Source organism: Uloborus diversus, chromosome 6 (genome assembly GCF_026930045.1).
Source record: "Uloborus diversus isolate 005 chromosome 6, Udiv.v.3.1, whole genome shotgun sequence".
In the NCBI taxonomy this organism is placed as follows: Eukaryota; Metazoa; Arthropoda; class Arachnida; order Araneae; family Uloboridae; genus Uloborus; species Uloborus diversus.
Window position 1 is genome coordinate 103,985,228 of NC_072736.1, and position 21,286 is coordinate 104,006,513.

General features: G+C 34.6%; 1 protein-coding gene across 2 annotated transcripts in view; it reads left to right on the forward strand.

Moving 5' to 3' along the window:
- LOC129224432 (SH2 domain-containing protein 3C-like) overlaps positions 1 to 21,286 on the forward strand; it is a 102,220-nt gene that overhangs the window by 5,591 nt on the left and 75,343 nt on the right. The window contains exon 1 of one of the 2 annotated variants that reach the window (XM_054858887.1): positions 19,129 to 19,461. The exons of the other annotated variant lie outside the window; for it this stretch is intronic. The gene's annotated coding sequence lies outside the window, so the exon portion shown is untranslated. Of the gene's footprint in view, positions 1 to 19,128; positions 19,462 to 21,286 lie in introns of those variants that run through there. 2 annotated transcript variants of the gene reach the window in all.

The following is a 21,286-nucleotide window of genomic DNA, read 5'->3' on the forward strand; positions in this document are numbered from 1 at the left end:
ACACGAATTTTATCTTTAAAAAAGAAGGAAATTCAGTTTTGTTTAATACATTCTGTTGATGTTTGATGACTCCAAAAAAAGTTTTTACTTTGTTTTTATGAAACTTGGTTTCGATATAACACGGTAGACATCCCTTGATTTGCAGTATCTATAAGTCTCGTATAACACGGTTTTGATATAACACGAAAAATGGTTTCGATATAACACGAAAAACGGTTTCGATATAACACGAAAAATGGTTTCGATACAACACTATACATATTGACATGATTTTTACTATGTACATAATTAATAAGTGTAAAAAATAAGTAAAAAAAATATTTACAAAAAAGTCTCGTTTAACATGGTTTCGATACTATACGGAACGAATTGACCGTATTATACGAGGGACGCCTGTACTACAAAGATTTTGAATAATTTGAATAGAGACCATGGGTGCCCATATGCAAAGTTGCAAGGGGGGCTCAAATATTTTCCCCGTGGTTTAGCAGAATATTTTCCCCGTGGAACCCGATTTCAGGACAGATTAGAGTCATTAAAATTTGACATTTTTAATAATTTATTCATTTCTAGATGGGCGCTGATCTCCGATTATCATTTGTTATCATGTTTTATACTGTTTTTTTTTTTGGTGCTTTTTTTTTTTTTTTTTGCTTGTTTATGCCTATGTTTATTCTGTATGGTATATTGCTCCAGCCATTGGAAGAAAAAAATAATAATAACAATAAGATGGATACATTTTACTTGGTAAATCAACATGTATTAAATATGGGTGTGATTTATGCTGTGTGAAATACTCATACTTAGAAATAATAATTTTCATTTTTTAAACCAGATAATAGAAAATGTTTTTGTGATTGTCAGCTATGCACCATTAAACCATTTGCGGTTTTACCCGGAAATTCCAATCTCAGATCCGCTATCTGCTAATTATTTTTGTTCTGGATTGTAAGTGAGGCTTGTGTGATTGGGTTGATCCGTTAATGATCTTGTAAGTTACATTTTGTTTAAAGTTTAATTGTATAGCTATAAAAGCTGTGCCTCTGTATGCAGTTTAGTTGCCATAAAATTCGTAATTATACCTTAGTTTTAACGTCTATCTATAAAAAAATGTCATCGTAAACTGTGGTTCAATACGTTCTTCAACGGACTATTATACGATTCCTCCATTAGTTTATTCTGTGTGATGCTCACCAATTTGAACAACTGTTTAAGTTTAAATAAATGGGAAAAGTTAGTGATAGATACGATACATAAAATTGTCGTGCAAAACTTGATTTTTGAATGTTCCGTTAAGATTTGCAATAAATACGTGCCGGTGTTTCACATAACGGATTTTTATTTTGAATGTATGTTCTGAAGAAGGGAAATGTCGTTTTTTTTTTTTTTTCATGATCCGTTCTATAGAGGACAGTTGAGGTTTTTGATTCGTTCATAAGGCCGCCGAGAGCGTAGGTTGGCCCCTTGTCAGTTTGGCCACCGAGCCCACCTACCCTAATAAAAATAAGATTTACAGGAACTTTTTCGTCGAACTTGCCCGTACACTGACTAGTTTTATATTCACAAAAATAATAATTTTCAATTTTGACAGCTGAACTGTACGCGCGCCAGCATTTACTTTTTATTTTGATTTAACGTACAACCCTTATATAGATCGTGCAATAAATTCTAGAAACCTAAACCTAACAAACATCATGGTGGCGTTTTTTGGAGCTTCAGTCCGACTCCACTTCAGCTGAACTACAGATGATAAAGTGTTTGCGCGAAACATTCCTTTGTTAATTCGTTACACAAAGCAGAGATGCCCATTCCCCCCCCCCCCCAAGTTCAATGGCCCTAACCCCCCCCCCCCCCCATTTTTCTTCTCAACCTTCTTTTTTTTAATTTTTATCTCTCTTTTTTTATTTTATTTATTTTAAAAAAATGTTTTTTATTTATTTATTTTTAATTAACATTTTATTAGAAAAGTTCTGTGCTACGCCAATGACATAGACACATACAAACTAAATAAATAAAGAACAAAAATATACGAACTATAAATACACTAAATATATAAACATAAATATACAAACTAAATCAATAAATAAGTTTAAACAAATAAATTAAAAAAAAAATTAAAATCTCCCCCCTCCAGAATTTATGGTGGCGCAACTTGCACCATACCCCCCCCCCCCCCTCTGCGGGCACCCGTGACTCAAAGCATTGTTTTTCGCTGTTATATAGGTGTACATCTGTTTATTTAAGAATTTGTTTTGCTTACTTCCCATGTTACCCAGATTGTTCGGTTTTTCGTTTATCCGGATTGCCTGCGGCAGGGGTGCCCACCTAGGGGGGAAAGGGGGTCATGGCGCAGTCTGCGCCATTGAAAATTTTACGAGGGTGATTTAAGGGGTACTTTTTACTTTGAGGGCTCTTGCTTTTTTTGGTGTGGGGGGGGGGTCTTTGCGATATTTAGGGAGGTTGTCCTTGCTCATAGGAGGGGGCACCCTTGCCTATGGACCCAGTTAGTCCGGATAAACGAGGTTGTACTGTATACATTTAATTTAAATTTATTTATTTATTTTTTTCGGTAAAAAAATATAATGCTAAAAATGTCATGATGATCCTCCGACTACTACTATATTTTTTTTGTTTTTCTCTGTTTTTTTTTTGCCTTGATATTAAAAAAGAAGCTGTAATGTTTTCCTTTGGATGTGTTACATCATCGAAAAAGAAAGAAAAAAACAGGGAAGAAATCTGCTTGCCGTTATCAACATTGCTCTTGCTAGTCGTTAAAATAGCATATCACTTTATCATCCGAAGTGTTGATGTTCGAATCAAATAACTGATTAATGTTTCCACTGCGTCCCCGCTGTCTATGATGCTTGCTGATAAAAGTGTTGAAAGGCTTTTTTTACTCTTTTTCAAACAATCTAAATTATGGGATAAAATACACATTATCAAATCAGAGCAGTAATCAGAGGCAATACTGTGTCTTTTGTTGAAGTTTTTGGTTCTTTTATTTCAAACTTGTTTTGTAATGTTTTCATAAACGTTTTTCCTAATAATCAGCATCAGTATTTATTGCTTCAAACCATTTTTGGAACACTACACGAAAAATCCTATGTTTCAAATTCAAACTTCCTGCAAAGAAAAAAAAAAAAAATCTTTTATTTGGCTTCTGACGAATTTAAATGTAGGAATAATTGAAGTGTGTGGCCGAACTACGGGGCTCGTGCCATTGGCCGAAATAGCCTAAGTCTCTGAGTGACGGCTGTTCGGCCAGTTTCAAACTTTGATATTTACGTATGAAAGTTCAACAGTGCTAAATTAAACTAACAACAAAATTTTTCTAAGAAAGAATTATTAATTTTTTTTTAATGCCTCGAAATGGCTATGATTTAATTTGAAAAAAATCATAGTGAAATAATTTGTTTGTAGTGAAAGTTGGCGCAAAAAAAAAAAAAAAAGCCAAAAAAAAAAAAAAGAAAAGAAAAATCCACATGAATTCATATTTTAAAAGAATCCTTACTTGACAGCTCCGCCCCCCCCCCAAACCTTTTTTGTAAACTCATTGGTGATTGGTTGTTTTATCAGAAAAATTTTATTGTAGCTTGAGCATCACCACCGCACTGGTTCAAAAAATATTACACTTGAATGTTTTTTAATGTTTTTAAAACTCAAAGTGTCAGTGTCAGACATTATAGAGGTTAAAAAAGCAAAATAGCACACAGATTTTCTCTTCCATCGTATCCTTAGAATGTTAGATTTTTATTATATGTATATATAATATGTATGTATATATATACATATATATATTTAGTGGAATACATAACAATTACGCAGGGCTGCGCAGTCGGAGTTGGGAGTAGAAAACTTTAAAATTCCTAGAGTCGGAGTCGGAGTTGGGTACTTCTCCAAGTTTCAGAGTCATGGAGTCGAACTGATTTTGGAGTAAAGTAGCCGGAGTCAAAGGTTCTAAAATTTGAGGAGTCGGAGTCTGTCATTTTCTCTCCGAGTTTGCAGCACTGCAATTACCGTCTTCCCTATTATCATAGAACAATGTGTCGTTCGTTTTACTACTCCAAAATTAATTTCACTCCTCTTAGAAATGTCAAGGACTCTTTCCACACTATCCACACCTCGAAAAAAACTCTAGCAATATCTTTGTTTATTATTTTTACGTTTTAGCACTTGTTTGTCTTGTTCTAAAATTGGAAATGGTGCCATATTGCTCGAGCTTAAATATTTAAAATAGTGCTGTCAAGAACGTGGATGTACGAACTTTTAGTCATGGTCGGGAAAGTTTTTCTACTTTCCAGACATTTCAAACTTTCGGGGGGGGGGAGGGAGTGTATGTATTCAATGTAACTATCAACAACAGAAAACAACAAAACGCAAAATTAAAAAAAAAAAAGATAAAGCAGAGATGTCACCAGGTGGTGGCGGGTCCGTGCTGGGTGGGGTGTATGTATTCAATGCAATTATCAACAACAAAAAACTACAAAACATACACAAAAAAAAAATATATATATAAACACATGTCACCAGGGGTGAGGATTTCTTCAAGAGCAAGTGCCGCACCCCCCTCGATTGCTAAAAACACCCGACCCTCTAAAACAATTTAATGCCACAGTCTGCCCCTCGCGGGCAGGACACCCCTATATAAATACATTATATTTCTTAAAACCAAAAGCCCCCGCCTGCTCCCCCTCCCGCTATCCTAAAAATAACGGGCCTAGCTCCCTACTGTACTAAAAAGTGCCTGTTCTTTTGCGTGTGAGTCATAATATGTCTTTTCTTTAGCAATTTCTGTTAAGTACTTTAAAATAGCTCTGAGAATCATTTATCATTTGGTACAAAAGCCTCTTTATTTGAAGATTAATTAAGTACTCAGGGTAGGGCAACCCCCACTCAACGTGGCGCCCTCGGCGTTCTCACTCCCCCCCATACGACGCACGAGTGGACTTTTCTGAACACCTCCCTCAATTTCTACAGTCGGTGAAACTGGGGTTTACATCATTTGGCGATTTAGCGCTTGCTTTCAAACCCTTCGGAACACATCCGATTTTGAGATAATCTTGTTATTATATTAATGAAACCAAGATTTCGACAACAGTTATGATTTTTTCCAGGTAGCGAATTTCAATCTGGCACAATTCTGCTAAAATCTTTACTGTTTTAGCAGAATCAGCCTGGTTTTGCTAAATATCAAAGTTTTTATGTAATAAAATATATTAAAAAATACATCATTTTTGATTTCTTATAACAATTTTTTTTTTTTTTTTTTTTTGAAAGTGAAAGTCTAAAGTTGACATTGAAATGGCGTTTTCGGTGTTCAGTAGGTGTTCGTGGGAGGAAAATTATTACCTTCGTTACTGCGTTTTTTATTCGAGATGTTTCATTTTTAGTGCTCTCTTAGTCTTAGCAGTGAAGCCCAATCTACGGCTTGCAGGCGATATGCGGCCCGCGAAGTAGATCCATGTGGTCTACTTCGCTTCTGCAATAAGAATGATAATTGCAAATTTGGAGCCATAAGAAACTGATTACTAAAAAACAGATAGAAACTTCTTATTAAAACAAGAAGGTCCGTCCAAAACTAAAGGAGCCTACTTTCCTGCATATTAATATCGTCTTTCTTGTATCTGGTCAATATTCCCAAAATTAGCTAAAATCACAAATCATTTCAAACGTAACTTTTTAACACTTTAACTTGATTTTCAATTAATAAAATATGCCTAGCTCATCCGAAGAAATAGATGCGTTAAAAATCAATAAACGAACAAATAAAGTAGTAGCACTTTTTAAACAAAGTGGCAAATATATTTTTTTCCATTAAAAAAAATCTTTAATCGTTTTCAAAAGAAAAAAAAAACAGAATGAAAAATAAGAAGCTCATTAAAATAAATACCTAATGTCAAAAAAAAAATAAATAAATAAATAAATAAATAAATAAAAATAAAAATGTGTGTCGTTCCCCTGTTTCGAAAAAAATAGTTTAAAAAATGAATATATGTACTTTCAAAATAAATAAAAAAAAACAACAAAACGTCAAATCAAAGAAATAATTTTCATTATCAAAAAAAAAAAAAATCGTCTGCGTATTTCTTTAGAAAAAGCATAAAGGATTCCGAATTTCTCAACCAAACACCGAGTACGTAAATTAAAACTTTAGCGTGAAAATAAGAACAAATCATATCAACAATAATGGGGTCTTTCCAAAATTTTAAAAGTATGTTTTTCTGAAAGAGCATGCTTAAAAACATAGGACCTGACCATTTTTTAAATAATTTATTCAAGTTTAATATTTTTAAAAAATTACTTAAATCATCTTTACTCACGTGTATTGGCAACGATATGGTTGATAGCAAGCGCAGAGCGCAATTTTAATTCGCTGCTTGATTATCATAACATAAAAATGTAACAGAAGGATGCGCCGAATTGCATAATTTGTGACGTCATAAAGATCACGCTTTGTTTGAAAAGTCGGACATTTAAAAAAAAAACTGTTGGGAAAATGAAAGAATTTTCTGGGTCCATGTATTTTTTTTTTTTTTTTTTTTGCTCATTCTATCAATTTCAATGACTAAAAGTAGTACTTTTGACTGAAGGAAACCACTCCATTATTTCAAAGTAAAAACCGTGGCTGCGGACACGGCGGAGTCAATCTCATTTTGGGATAAAAGAGTCGGATTTTGGACGAAGGTTCTTAATTCAAAGACTCGGATTCAGAATTGATCATTTTCCCTTAAAGTCCGCAAGTCTGCCATTGTTTGTGGAGTCGGAATTGGACTTATTTTGGGATAAAGGAGTCGGAGTTGGAGTAGAAGGCTTTAAATTTTCAAGAGTCGTGCGTCAGTCACTTCCCCTCCATGTCTAGTTTTTTGCCTATAAGCGAAGGAGTCGTGGAGTCGGAGTCCGACTAATTTTCGGATACAGGAGTCTGATTTGGAGTTGACTGTCCTAACACTCCAGGAGTCTGGTCATCCAGAGCTATTTCCAACAAAATTTGTTTGAAGTAAATCCGCCTTTAACTTCGGGATCTATATTGACTTTTAGTTTCACCTTAGGCGGTAATGTTAAGGGGATTTGAACTGTTCAAAATTGAACAGAAAATTATTTTAATCAAAAAGATATTTTCTATACATTCTTTTCTTCAAAAACTTTTTCCTACAAAGTTTGTTTGAAGCAAATTCGCCTCTATGTTCGTGATTTATATTTGCCTTGAATCTCCAAGTTAGTGCTAATGTTAAGTTTTTGAACCGTTCAAAATTGAACAAAACATTGCACAAATCGAAAAATGAAATATGGGAATGAAGTGTCCTTGCCGAGATCTTTCCATTAAAAAAAAAATATCCGAATCGGACTAATCACTCAAAAGTTATATTTTTTCAACTTTTTTCTGTTTTTCGCGCTATTTTTAAGATGCGTTAAGCCTTCTTTCATGCCTTCTTTCATGCTAAAAATAAGCATATAGTAATGATAACAAGAATTCTTGCTTTGTGACTTTTCTTCCTTTCCCGTGTTTTGCTACTTTATCTATTGGAAAACACTGTAGTAATGGAGTTTTAAGACTTTTGGTCCGCGAGATTCATTTTAATATCAGGTGCTGATAAGCGGAGGTAAAAAGAAAAAAGATTGGGCACCACTCTAGTTTTAGCATACATGCTCGAAGCAGTGCAATACTTAGCACTTATTTTCGCGGGGCTTTAATTTACGCGGGCCGGTCGTAATCGCGAAATATTTTTTATTCATAAAATTTATTTTATATTTAGAATTCGTGAAATTTTCATCTCGCGAAATGACCGAAATCTTCATTTTCCTGAAAATTACAGCTCGTGAAAATAATTGCTTAAACAGTAATATTAATAAAATTTGAAAAATTAATTTTCAGCATATGAGTATATTTTTACGTCTGTCCAGGTTGCTTGGGAACCCACGTAAGCTCAGCTGCTGAACCCCTTTTCATTTTTATGTGAATTTTTACATATTTGGCAGAATTTTCACTATTTACGCATTAAAATAATTTCTTAAGGCAATAAGGCTTCCCCACTTCTTTTGTCAGAGATTAAACCCTGCTCCCATCTTACGCAAAATTTTGGATCCTTTTTCTTATTTTTTATATTAAAAAGTATGATAATAATGATAAAATTTGAAAAATTAATTTTTATCATGTCAATATAACTATTTTTACTCCTGTCCAGACCTTGTCTTGCATGGGAACTCTCGCCTCAGCTATTTTAGTGATCACTTGCACAAACTTTGTCAATGTTCCAGGAAACCCTACTGTACCGCGAAAACCCAGGTTCAAAACCACTGCCCAATCGATGGTAAAAACTCCGATGTTTCGAAAGCATCGACATAGATGTCGCAGTCCTAATTTTATCTAATTTTTTACACACCAGATGTAAATAAATCCTTCTGAAGCAAAATGAATTAAATTTGGCATATTTCCAAAAGCTAGAATTGTGTCGCATTAGAAACTTATCATTCTTATTTCGAAAAATGATATTAACTAAAAGTCGAACTGAAATATAAAACGACGAACTGACCACGTGCTTTTTCATGTTGAAAATACTGTTTCGTTTTGATGAAGGAATGTTTCATCACATTAATTATTCATTTTTGCTTCGGTTATATCATTTGTCTTTACCTTGGAATTCGTTTTGAATAAGTAAGAAGTTGAGATAAAACTGCGTGACCATGATCTCTTTTACCTGGTTGTAACTCGCTTGGATTAAGTGTCGGCGATTTGATCAACAAGCATTGATTGCAAAAAATGCTAATCAAAGATCAAAAGGAGCGTCATGAAATCTCTAAGTTACTAAGGAGCTGGAATAAATACAATCGAAATTCTCAACGTTATTCCAGTTAATATGTAGTGTTGTTCAAATTATTGTGTGCAAAATATTTGTGATTATCAGTTATTTTAAATATTATTCCTTCCGTCCCAAAAAAAAACGAGCTGATGTGTGGATCACATGAATTTCTTTTATACCAATATAATGTTATTTTTCCATTACTGCAATTTTAATGTGATTCAAGAGTTAGCTCTCTAAATATCACCAACAATGGCCACATTGAAACCAGACTGGAGATAGACTGGTGTGCAAAAATTAAGGACGAGACGGTTTTTTCAATATAACTGTGTACAAAAGCTTTCCAAATCAACACATTTAATACCGTAAGATCCCCAATACGTAAGGACATGTGTAATGTAAGCAACACTTACTAAAAGAGAAATCAGAGGGATAAAAAGAAGCTTTATTGAAAAAGAAGCATGGAGCGCAATGCGACTGAAGGCCGAAACATCCCTGTGATGGGTGTCCAGCAAGAAACATCCGGTCTTTAGTAGGGGATATGATCTCCCCCGACTGATAGGCAGGTTTCACAGCGTCTGCCCATGCTGAGAATGAGGGTGTCAATGAGTTGTTGAGGCATTGCTGCCCATTCGTCTTGCAGCGCCAATCGAAGCTCCCGAATCGTTACTGGTGGTAAGGTACGAGCTGCCAAGCGGCTGCCTAGAAAATCCCATACATGCTCGATGGGATTGAGATCCGGAGATCGTGCCGGCCAATCCATACGTTTAATATCCTCACTCTTTAAAAGCTGTTCGGCAGCTACTGTGCGATGACATGGTGCATTGTCGTCCATGAAAAGGAACTGCAGACCCATAGCGCCTCTGAAAAGACGCACATATGGAAGAAGAATCTCGTTACAATAACGGGTCCCATTGACTGAACCTGCGTCGAAGATGTGAAGGTCTGTACGACTACCAAGCATGATGCCTCCCCAAACGAGAACACCGCGACCTCCATACCTGTCCCTTTCAATGATGTTCGAGGGATGATTGCGGCTTCCCCGCTCTCTCCAGATGAGTATGCGATGAGAATCGCTACTCAGACTGAATCTGCTCTCATCTGTAAAGAGTACTCGTCCCCATTCATTGTCTCTCCAATTCCGGTATTCCCGGCACCACAGAGAATGCCTTCTCCGATGAGCAGGCGTTAGAGGTACACACCGTATAGGGCGTCGTGCAAACAGACCACCACCGTGCAGTCTTCTGGCCACGGTAAAACGCGATATCGGTCGTCCAGTCGCCTGTGTCGTGTGTCTAGCGATTTCTCCCGCTGTCTGCCGCCTGTTTCTTCTGGCCTGTAAGACAATACCGGTCATCTGCGGGTGTGGTTCCTCGTGGACGACCACTACTGAACCCCCGGATAGCCGTTTCTGTAGTTTGAAATTGTCTCCAAAGTCGTGAAACGATGCTGTGAGCAATTCCGGACTCTGCAGCCACACTTGTCACACTGCGGCCTTCCTCCGACTTCCCAATGATTCGACCTCGGTTAAAAGCATCCAGATGTCGTCTAACAGATTGATTATTCGCCATTTCTCGCTGAGGCAGCAACTCGGTGTGATTTTAACTGCTATACGGCGTGCAATCTCTTTGCCAGAAATACTGATCTTACACCGACAACATGCTTTATACTACTCAGACACTACCCCATTACGTCTGCCTGCATATCTGCGCATGTGCTACCGTACATCACCTTACTTAATCTCCTGATTGGTCTTTCTGTCCGCACTGCCTCTTCGTTCAGCTGATATGCTAATTTTTCGACTTCGTCCTTAATTTTTGCACACCAGTGTAAATCGCGAAGTGTCCTCCAAATTATAACACCACAAAAAGGTGCAAAAGACCCCTTTAGAAGCACCCGCATGCGACCAAAAAGGGAGGTGCACAACTAGACCCCACTAGGAGTCTATGTACCAAATTTCTTCTTTCTGGGACTTACCGTTCTTGAGTTATGCGACATACATACACACATACGCACATACATATACGTACATACAGACGTCACGAGAAAACTCGTTGTTATTAACTCGGGAAACGTCAAAATGGATATTTCGGGCGTCTATACGTTCTTAGGTACACATGCACGTGTGGTCGAGTCGAAACAAAAACTCAATATTCATTAGGGGGTGAGCAAAATGGAAATTAAGGCCGAATTTGAGTGAAATTTTTTTAGCGAATATACTTCCTTTTTTGTAAAAGGAAGTAAAAACTGGCTACATTTGAATACTTTTGTATTGATTATGAATACTTATAGTTTTTTTTTTTTTTTAACCAGTAACCCTCCTTAAACCAGCAACCGAAACCATATTAGTTTGAAAAATTTAGAGTTTGCGCCCTCCGCATTCTGTAGAGACTTTACCCTGAGGCGGACACAGACTACTGTCTGACCATCGATTACATGGAAACAGGGGCGGCATTTCAGCATTTCATTTGGGGGGTCGAGTTGAATATGTGTTACCACAGTGTGATACCAAACACACATTAGCTAACAGGAAGTGGTCGTAAAATCAGTTTAAAGTGAATAAAAATTAGTGTTTAGAAGCAATTAAAATTTTGATTATTTCCTAATAAGTTATCATACAAAGCATCACGATAATAAATTTTTATACCTTTTGGAAAAGTTTTAATGCATGATTTTTGGAATTCGGAAGAGCAGGGAATCGTGTTACGAATTTATCAGTACCCAGTGTCATGCTGTTTTGACAGTGCAGCTAAATAGAAAAGGTTTATTTATTTTTTGCCCATTGTGCTTCGAAAATAATTCTCTAACCTCCCGAGACATAAAAAGAAATCTTTCTCTACCAGCTGAGCAGATTGTAATAGTTAAAAAATAATTGAAGTAACAAAGTTATGTATGAAAATACTTTTTATGTCTTGCTCTTCAAAATCACACAGGCAACTTCAAAAATTGTGAGGGGCTTAATTTTTCATCATTGAGTAATCTAGTCGCGTCGACGCTCTCAGCTTCAATGAGATGTCATCTGCCTCCTGCTCTGTTATCCACTATTCCAGACTAAGAAGTCCATAACAAAGACGAAACTAAAGTCTCTGGATATAATAACCGATCTGTCGGTATATTGCTTGTAAGTTTTCTTGCTTCATGCTACAAATTTTACTCAGAATTGAAACATTTTATTTTTAAAAATCCAATCCAGATAATATAAAGAAAACCATACAGAAAAATAATTATCATCAAATCTTGAGTTAATTTCATTCGAAACTGAATCTATTACCTCATACAAAATATTTAAAAAATCAATGTTTGACTTCACATCATCATGTGAATTTGTCTTTTTTTTTTTTTTTTTTTTCAGCGCCTTTTTAAAGTTGACTTGGAGGAAGAATTTTTTTTTTTTTTTAAGTTTCACGATTGAGCGAAATATACATCTATGTAAAATCTATTTTCAGTTTCATTTGTAGCTTGAACTGTGGTAGAATGAACGCACAGATCAATTGCAGATTGAATTGGTGCTTGAATAGTTCGGAAATTAAGGGTAGCGGATTGAAGATGTTTTAATAGAGTAAAGCATTTTTCAAAAACTTTCCTCAACACAAACGAATTGAATAAAAATTCAAACCAAGTCATACATGCTAAAGGGCAGAGCTTTTTTAATATTGAAAGAATCGTTTTGCAGTAATTCTTCCATTCGTCAAATCATTGCTTTGAAGTTAAAGAGAAATGTTTTTATGGCTTCAACTCTTTAAGTCCATCTTGTGTCACTCCGAGATTGCATTATAGAACCTCATAAAAGGTATTTGTTGATATGTTTTTTTTTTTATTCAATAAGCACATGCGTTTTTAAGAAGTTTCTATGAAAGCAGATAATGCATTGAGCAGCTGAAACATGTTTGTAGCAAAAGAAAGCGATGAACACTCATTAAATAAATATACACTTTAAAAATGAGCGTAAAAGTGAATGTAAGATATCAAGGAATTAATTTTCTTGTGAAAACCATGTTGCCACACCACTTTGCACGAGCCTCTCCTATTGGACATACCATCGTTACACTGTGGGCACACAAGTATGAAATCTTTAGCCTATATGAAGAAATGTCTTCTTTAGTTAAAATTAACCATGGTTCTCTATTAGTTTTCTATGTTGTGAAAAAACCGGAAAATACTTTATGAATTTCTAAGTCATCATCCTAATAATGAAAAACACTTTTTCTAGTCTGGGAATGTGTTGAGTTTCATCAAATAGTTACTGAGAACGAGTGAGATTTTTTTTAATGAACATTGATTTCCGACTTACATAAATTGAATTCATCCATTTTCTACCATTCTGCTCAAAAACTTTGGGGGTGCGACCGCCCCCTCTTGAACCCCCTATTTGCAGCCCCTGCATGGAAAGGCTAATATCCGGTTTATAGGCGGAAATGGACCTATCTATTAGTTTATAGGGGTGTTAGTTGGTTTGTTACAGATGTGCCTTTTGCCTCTCTATTATTGAGCCTTAGTTTTGTAAAAATGAAAATTTGCTCTCGGCAACATTTTTTTAATCTAAAGTATATTCGATCTATATTTTCACGGCAAAAATGAATTGATTTGTTTATCCGCAACAAAGTTTTGAGCTTACAATTTTGCTTTTACGTTCCTGAACGAAATGAAAATATTTTCTTTTCCTTTTGTTGTTACCATGGTAACTATTTTTGTTTTCCCTTATTTTATTTTAGAGAAATACAATAAATGAATAAAGTATAATAGAGACATTTTAAACCGAGTGCATCAAAATCCCATCGTTATTTTCCCTTCTCCCCTGCTAGATTCATTTAGATGGAATAGTCTTTACTTGACAGATTGCCAAATTACATACAATCCGCGGTCAAACAGTAGCGTTTTCGGGGAGTCATGCAGAGTTTTGGTCATGAAAAATTTCTAGAACTGTTCCGTGTGTCAATAAAAAGTACCAAATCGGCTAGGAATAAGGGTGCCTGTTAGGGCATGAATTTTGTTAATTTCAGAAGCAATGAAAGATGATTATTTCAAATATTTACTTGAATAGACGATTAATAAATTAAAAAGACAGCTAAAACATTTTATTCATAAATTATTTGAACACAATGTGTAATAATTAGTATGCATCCATCCATCCATCTTGTGTGCAAGCATTAAATTATGAGCTCATACAATAATGATGGATGATGGATAATATTGTGAACGGGTCAGGGGGAGGGGGTCATGACCCCTATGGCCCTCTTGTATCCTCCCCTGACTTTACCACCAGTATACCAGAAATATCCTCTTGCTTTCTAATGAATTCACGATTCATTAGCTAGAAGATAGTTTTATGCTATTACTGGTGGAAGAGCTCATGGAAAATGAAGCGTATCTGAAAAGCGCGCCAAACCATGGATTTTTGAAACTAATTCGGTACTGATGTAAGGAGGGAATGCTTGGTTAGTGCTCGTTGTTGATTATTGACACATCACCCAGAAATCTCTGAAATTTTTTTTAAATACAATCATTATGTCATCAGTTTCAATATTTAGCCCAAAATTATTCAAATATCACTATATAATTTGGGACAACATTTTGACCTAAATTTAGCGACTAGTTTGGGACGGAGGGAGTAGATATTATTGATAAAAGTTTTGGAAATTTGTAAAAGTAAGTTTAAAACCTTTTTTTTCTTCTTGAAATAATACTGCTGCAACTAACCTGGAAAATGCGAAGTAATTTAGCTACTATATAATTTGAAATTCAAAACCCTATTTTTTCAGCTACTTTCTGATATGAGTAAAAGGAAAAAAAGGGGAGGAAAAATAAAGAAGGCTTAATGTATCACAAAAATGCTGATTTTAGAATATGGATGTAGGATAATGAGATCAAGAAATGTTTGTATCTCTCTAACAACTTTTGAGAGAGATACGTAGTTTCACTTGGAAAATAAAAGAATCGATCACTATCAGGATATCTAATCTCCTTGTTTTATTTTTTAATTTGAAATACCTTTTACCAAAATTTGAAAAAGGAAATAATAACAGCAATAATAATTACAAGCAGCATAAGGCCAGCAGGGAGTAATTTATTTCCTGTATAAATCCTGACCTAACAGTCGAATTTGTTTCGATCAAACTTTTTAGGAAACGACTCATGACGTGAAACATTAAAACAAGTAAAGGTTTTTCTGATTCGAAAACTTTAACGTTCGAAAACTTTAACGTTGGTTTTTGAAAATAAAAAAAAGCTCTTAAAACCAATGGAAGAGATTGAAACTTTTTTTTGTGTGTGTTAATTTTCATCAAGTAGTTTTCCATGTGATAAAAGTTTTTTTTTTTTTCAAAAAGTTGCATCCCCATAAATATTTGCTCATTTCTTCGACTTTCCTTTTTCCAATGTTCAGTCAGTAGTTGGGGAATGTGGGGTTTAAGTGAAATAGTTAAGATGACTGAGCTTTTTCAAAATGACCGAATTGAGACATTTGTTTTGAAAATTACAGTACATAAAGAAAGAACATTGTATATTGTATAATTAACTTGCATTGAAGCATTATTTTATATTTTTAGCAGTAAATTTGCGCCTTGAAAAAAAAAAGTGAAAAAATTTCATTATTTAAAAATTTTATTTATTTATTTTTTTTTGAATATTTCATTATTTATTATATTTTAAAGTGAAAAATATAAATATTTTACTAATGAAAAATTTTCCATTCGATTATAAGAAATATTTCTGATCAAATAAATCAGTAAATAAAAGGCTGAATGAATAAATGGATAACTAAATTAATTAATTAATTAATATATGAAGACAATTAAATGAGCGCGAAAAATAGTAAATGAGTAAGAAAATAAGTGAATGAATAAATGATCGAATTACCAAATGAAGAAATGTAAATAAATAAATTAATTAATGAACACGTAAGTGATTTAATAAATAATTGAATGAGTAAACGAAACAAGCCCCGTGCGCCATCCACTTTGCCCCGCATGTACTTGACTAATTGTACAAAATATTTAAAATACAAATAAGCTTAATATTAACTAAATAAATACTGCACCCAATATTAGAAGGTCTCGATTAATATTTAAAATGTTAAAAACAAGAACAGTATCATTTTGTTATACCAAAAATAATTTTTGACTTGCAACAAAATATTACAATTTGAGTATCAATTTTATAAAATTACCTGTATTATCATATACCTTAATCTGCGGCGGTATTTTTTTTTCTGACTGGAATAGACTACATGTGGTTATTACATACTTAAAATATTGCCAAATAGGTAGCGCTAAAAGCAAGAGTAAATATTTCATCATTTCATTTTGCTCGCTATTTTACTTTGCACCACATTCCCCTACTAATAATTGATGTCTCACGTATTTGAAATAACGTGTGGTATTACTTTTTTAATAAGTCTGTCATGTAAATCACTGAAAGTAAGTTTAAAACTAAAGCTGCTCGCAACCTGTTATGCCAAGGCAAGCGCTTTGTGAAAAATGTTTTTCCCTGTTAAAAGAAATATATATTAAAACTGTAAAAAAAAAAAAAAAATGTAGTGAAATACCATATTAAGTCTCATTTAAAAACTTTTTTCTTATTTTTCTTCCATGAAAATTCTTCATATTTCTTGGGAAACATAGTTTACCACATAGTTTACATTTTAATATGTGTACCATCAACAGTCAGGCCCTTCTTTTCAAAATTTTCGAGAGTGCTAGGGAGCTAAGTGTTGTGTTCAATACATTTTAAAGGAAAAAAGAATAAATAAAATACATACAAAAATGTCGTAATTTTATTACGTTTTTAAAATTTAGGGGTGGGGAGACACCCCTGATCGCTCGAATTACGCACCTGTCAACAGCGGTCGCTCTCTGTAAGCTTTCGGGGACTTAAATCTTCAGACTCAAAATCAGGCTTCATTTGCTATTTAAAAAGATGTACTAAGAGAGTCAGTTTTTCCAATCTTCATGGATTTATTCCCTGCATATTGTTTACATCATGTGCTCATTTCATTAAGTATACTCTAATTAATCAAAAGCAACTCCGAGATTGTAGTGGACGATCTTTTTTTTTTTCTTTATAGAGTCAACCGCAATTATTCTACCGAAGAACTGATGACGTTTCCAGTGGTAACAAACGCATCATTTCAAATTCTATTGCCATTCAATGATCAATGTTATATATATTATTAGAATATTCTTGATTACCTAGCGAGTAATCATTAGTTTATGTTCTGCAGACATTTTCCACATAGAACTTTCTTCGTTGGTTCAAAAAAAAAAAAAAAAAAAAAGTCTTTGAGAACTCGGTAGAAAATGTTTTTATGCTGTTCCCATCGATTGTAAACCTGGGGATCTTGAGGATATGTTCTGAAGACTAAAGGATTCTGCATTCATGTTCGTGTCGGGTACAGGGACGTTCCGATGGGAGGTCACGAGAGGTAACTGTTGTCTTCCAAAAATGTCCATATTATTCGACAAATTTTGTCTGACGATTCGGCAAAATTTGTAGTTCCATTCGGCAGGATTATCATCATTCGGAAAATTAAGAATTACTGCCGGGCCCAAAAGTTTAAGTTCGGGGTGCCCCTGGCCGATTAGACTGGACAACTATTCACTTCAATTTCAATAACTTCACGCGTATTGGAATCTTGTTGACACTATGAGCAATCAAGATGTCTTCTGCAGATTATGCTGAAAAGGTGAGAAGAGCATTTCCTGAATAAAAAATCAGCCACCCAGAAATGGATACAAAGATTTTTTTAAAGCAATTATCAGTCTTTAACAAACTTCATGGCTGAGGGTACGTTTTCTGTTCACTGTTAACTAAACTCCGCAGAAAGCACGGGGAGCAAGTCGAGGTCCTTGCCGCGGACGGTATATTTTACAGGGTGGCGACAGATCAGGGAGATCAGGGAAAAGTCAGGGAACTTTATTAATCAGGGAAAAGCCAGGGAAATATCAGGGAACTTCGAAAAAAATAACAAAAAATCAGTGAAAATTGATTTTATGAAGATTTTTTTTTTTTTGCTTTACAAAATTAAGTATTCTAATTCCCTACACGTTTTCTGCCAATTATCTGTTCAAAGAATTTTTTTTCCTTGCATTTCAAAGTTTGTTACTAAAGCAAGCTAAGATTTTTTTTGTTACATGCTTAAATCATTTGAAATAGAGTTAACTTGTGTACTTGAGTAAATATCTTTATTTTTTTATTGTTAAAATGCTGCATTCATTCATTAAAACCTATGTTCTTGATTAGAAAAAAGATCTCTATGAACGGATGTAGAAAGGTTTCATCTGTTTTGCATAAATATGTCAATTAGTTATATAAGAATAACTACATTGCTTCTATTCTTTCACTATTATTTGTTATTCTTGCAACAATTATTATACTGTTTGAAAATTTAGTTAAAAATAATTTCAATAACTTTTTAGTTCTACCATAAATTCACATAAGTTTTTAAGAGTGATTTTAATAGTTTCTTAAAATTCTTACGCTAAGTGGTTTCTGGAAGTAAAGTATTTAAAAAAAAATTTCTATAATCTTTTAATCTTGAAAAATGTAATATACTGTTTTGTAGTTCCCCCCCCCCCCCCAAAAAAAAAAATTGACTTGATACGTTTTTTTTACCATTTTGTTAAAAAAGTAGCATCTTTTAAAATATATCTTTAGTTCATCAACTTTACACAACTTAAAACGTTTAAAATACTGCATTTTATACAAATATACAATGGATTTCAAGTAGAGCAAAGAAAGGAAACCATTATCATTGGTAATGTAAATCAGGGAAATTTGGTGAACTTAATCGGGGAAATCAGGGAAAAGTCAGGGAACTTTTTTTCACAGTTCCTGTCACCACCCTGTTTTAGTTACTGCAAATTCAAAAAACACTAATTTCAAACAATAGTGAGAAAAAGCAAAATTTAGAGTGAATATCGTAATCAGGGGGCCCCCAAACTAAAACTTTGGGGGGGGGATTCTCAATTTGACGAATGGAATTTTAATTTTAGCGAATGATTAAATTCGAACACGCACACATATCCTACATCCATAACATCTAATGAGAAGGAACATTAAGCATCATTGTAAAACAATTAAAAACATTTTTTTATTAGAAGAAATAATCTCAATGTTGCAATATTGTTTCCAAATTTGCCGTCAAAGGATTCCCGGTGCCTCTGCTTGCAATATGTTTTTAGCCTTTCCTGTGAAAATCCCTCAAAATATTGAAGATGACTGACAGGGTTACTTGGCGATAGTCTTGGCGACGAAAATCCCTGGCTCTCGGCAACCTCCGCGCGGAGTATTGAGCGACTTCTCTCCATTCCTACGAATCGACCCCAACGCAGAACCCACTGGCCGCATGAAAGCGGGGTAAAAAAAATTAAAGGCGGCAGCAAACGAGCGACGCAATGACTCACAAGCTGTAAAAAAAGGTCGTGCTCCTTTTTACAGCACTGCATCGCATCGCCTCAGCGAGCTGTAAAGCAGCTCAATATCACTGCATGGATAAGCGCCGGTGAAATTTTCAGGAGCTGTCATTATCACTGTGTGAATTCTGCTCGCACTCTGCCGCCAAAGTGAGGAAATGTGAATTTCTGGAGTGTGAAGAGTGTTGTTGTGTAGGCGTTCGGCTAAGCTGTGGAATGTGATGCACTTGGCGTTTTCCTTCTTGAAGGTTGCGGTAAGCTGTTTTCTCACATTATCATTTTGGCTGTTTGTTTGGAGGAAAAAATGAGACAGTTTATCCCCGTCTTGCTACGAGAAAAAGAGACCTGTCTCTTCAAATACTGTACTTCAAAGCGAATTTTAAAACTATACCACCGAATTTCTTCAGACCCATCATTTTGGGGGGTCAGGGGAAGGGTCATTTAATCCCCTCCAGCCCCTGTCCTTGAAAAACTAACTTTTTTTACATGAAAGTGGGAATGGTTTTTGTTGCTTTCCAATAATATTTGCATTGTGTATTTAACATTTAACCCTTCCCTCGGAAATATTCGAAATGACGGGCCTGCTTTTTTTTAAAACCAGGCCCGTCATTTCAAAGTTTTCGAAAGGGGGAGGCAAAGAGGGAAAATGCATATAATATTAAAAACCGCGCCCACCTATCTTTCTTAAAGCCAGGGGAAGGGGGTGGGGCGAATGCTTTTTTTCAAGCTCCAAAATGATCGATCTGTTTATTACAATATTTATCCTCTTTTTCTTTTTCTCTTTTGAATAAATATACTACTTTTGTTCACATTAGACGCAAAATATAATAGTGGATTCATAGTGTTTGTTTGTTTTTACTTCACAACTGATCGCTTGAGAATTTCCAAAAATGATATAAAATATATGATAGTTACACAACAAGTGCGCCCATATGGGGGGAGGACAAGTGGGGGCCCCAGCCCCCTCTCCTTAGAAATGAAAAATTCCTTGCTTTTAGTACTTTTTTCTTTGAAAAAATTATAAAAATTTCTTTTCCAGCCATTAATGAATAAGTTATAAAAAATGTCAAATTTTAATATCTAATCTCTATTGAAATCGATTTCCATGGGGAAAAGATTCTGCTAAACCATGGGGTGGGGAAAATTTTTTGAGCCCCCCCCCCCCCCCTTTTAAAATTTTGCATATGAGAGCCCTTGTTAGACAATATAGGAATAATAAGTATGTTTTAAAATTGGCATTCTTTGCACTTTGAAATGATTTAGTACTTAGTGCATAAAATTAGATCAATCACTTTAGCTAACTTTTCCACAGAGAACTTAATTTGTGTTTCATTCGTTTCGTAATAAACTTATTTAAGTCTTCAAATACATTTGCGTGTTTTTTTTTTTTTTTTGTTTTGTTTTAATATTTAAATTTTTTTTTTACAAGTGTTGTGTGTTTGGTTATTTTCAGAGCAATTACAGTGTTTCGTATCTCTGCCTCAAACTTCTTTTTCAGGGTGAAGGAGAATGCTGTTCTCCAGGTCTTATATCTCTTATTATCACTTTTTAAAGTGATAACCGTGACCATAGATAAATATCTTTCATGCCGTTAATCTAATAATAACAATGAATAAACCGTGCAAACTTAAGATATTTATGCATGCATGTCGTATGTCATAAAAATGCACAAACGCAAGTTTAAAGGGATGAAAAATTTAAAGAGCTTGAAAAAGGTGGTAGGTGGAGGATGGATACAAATCGCTGTTTCTAGCCTTTGTTTATGTTAAATAAAATCAGGTCTGCCTTATAATGATTCGTTGAAAGCAAAACATTCAAATTTTTATTTTAAACTAGTGGTATCCGCACGGCTTTGCCCGTAGTAGAAAATGAAAAGGTCATTTGGTGCGCCTCTATCTTTACAAATATTGGATAATGATTCTCACGCCCATTTGCTATATTCATTCGCTTGCCCATGCTACGGTTCTACGTTATGATAATTTCGTAATTTAGCATAACGTAGAAGCGTATACCACGTTGTGATGATTTGCTCGGTAAAATTTTCTTAAAACTGGAATAGAAAAAGAACAAAATCGAAGT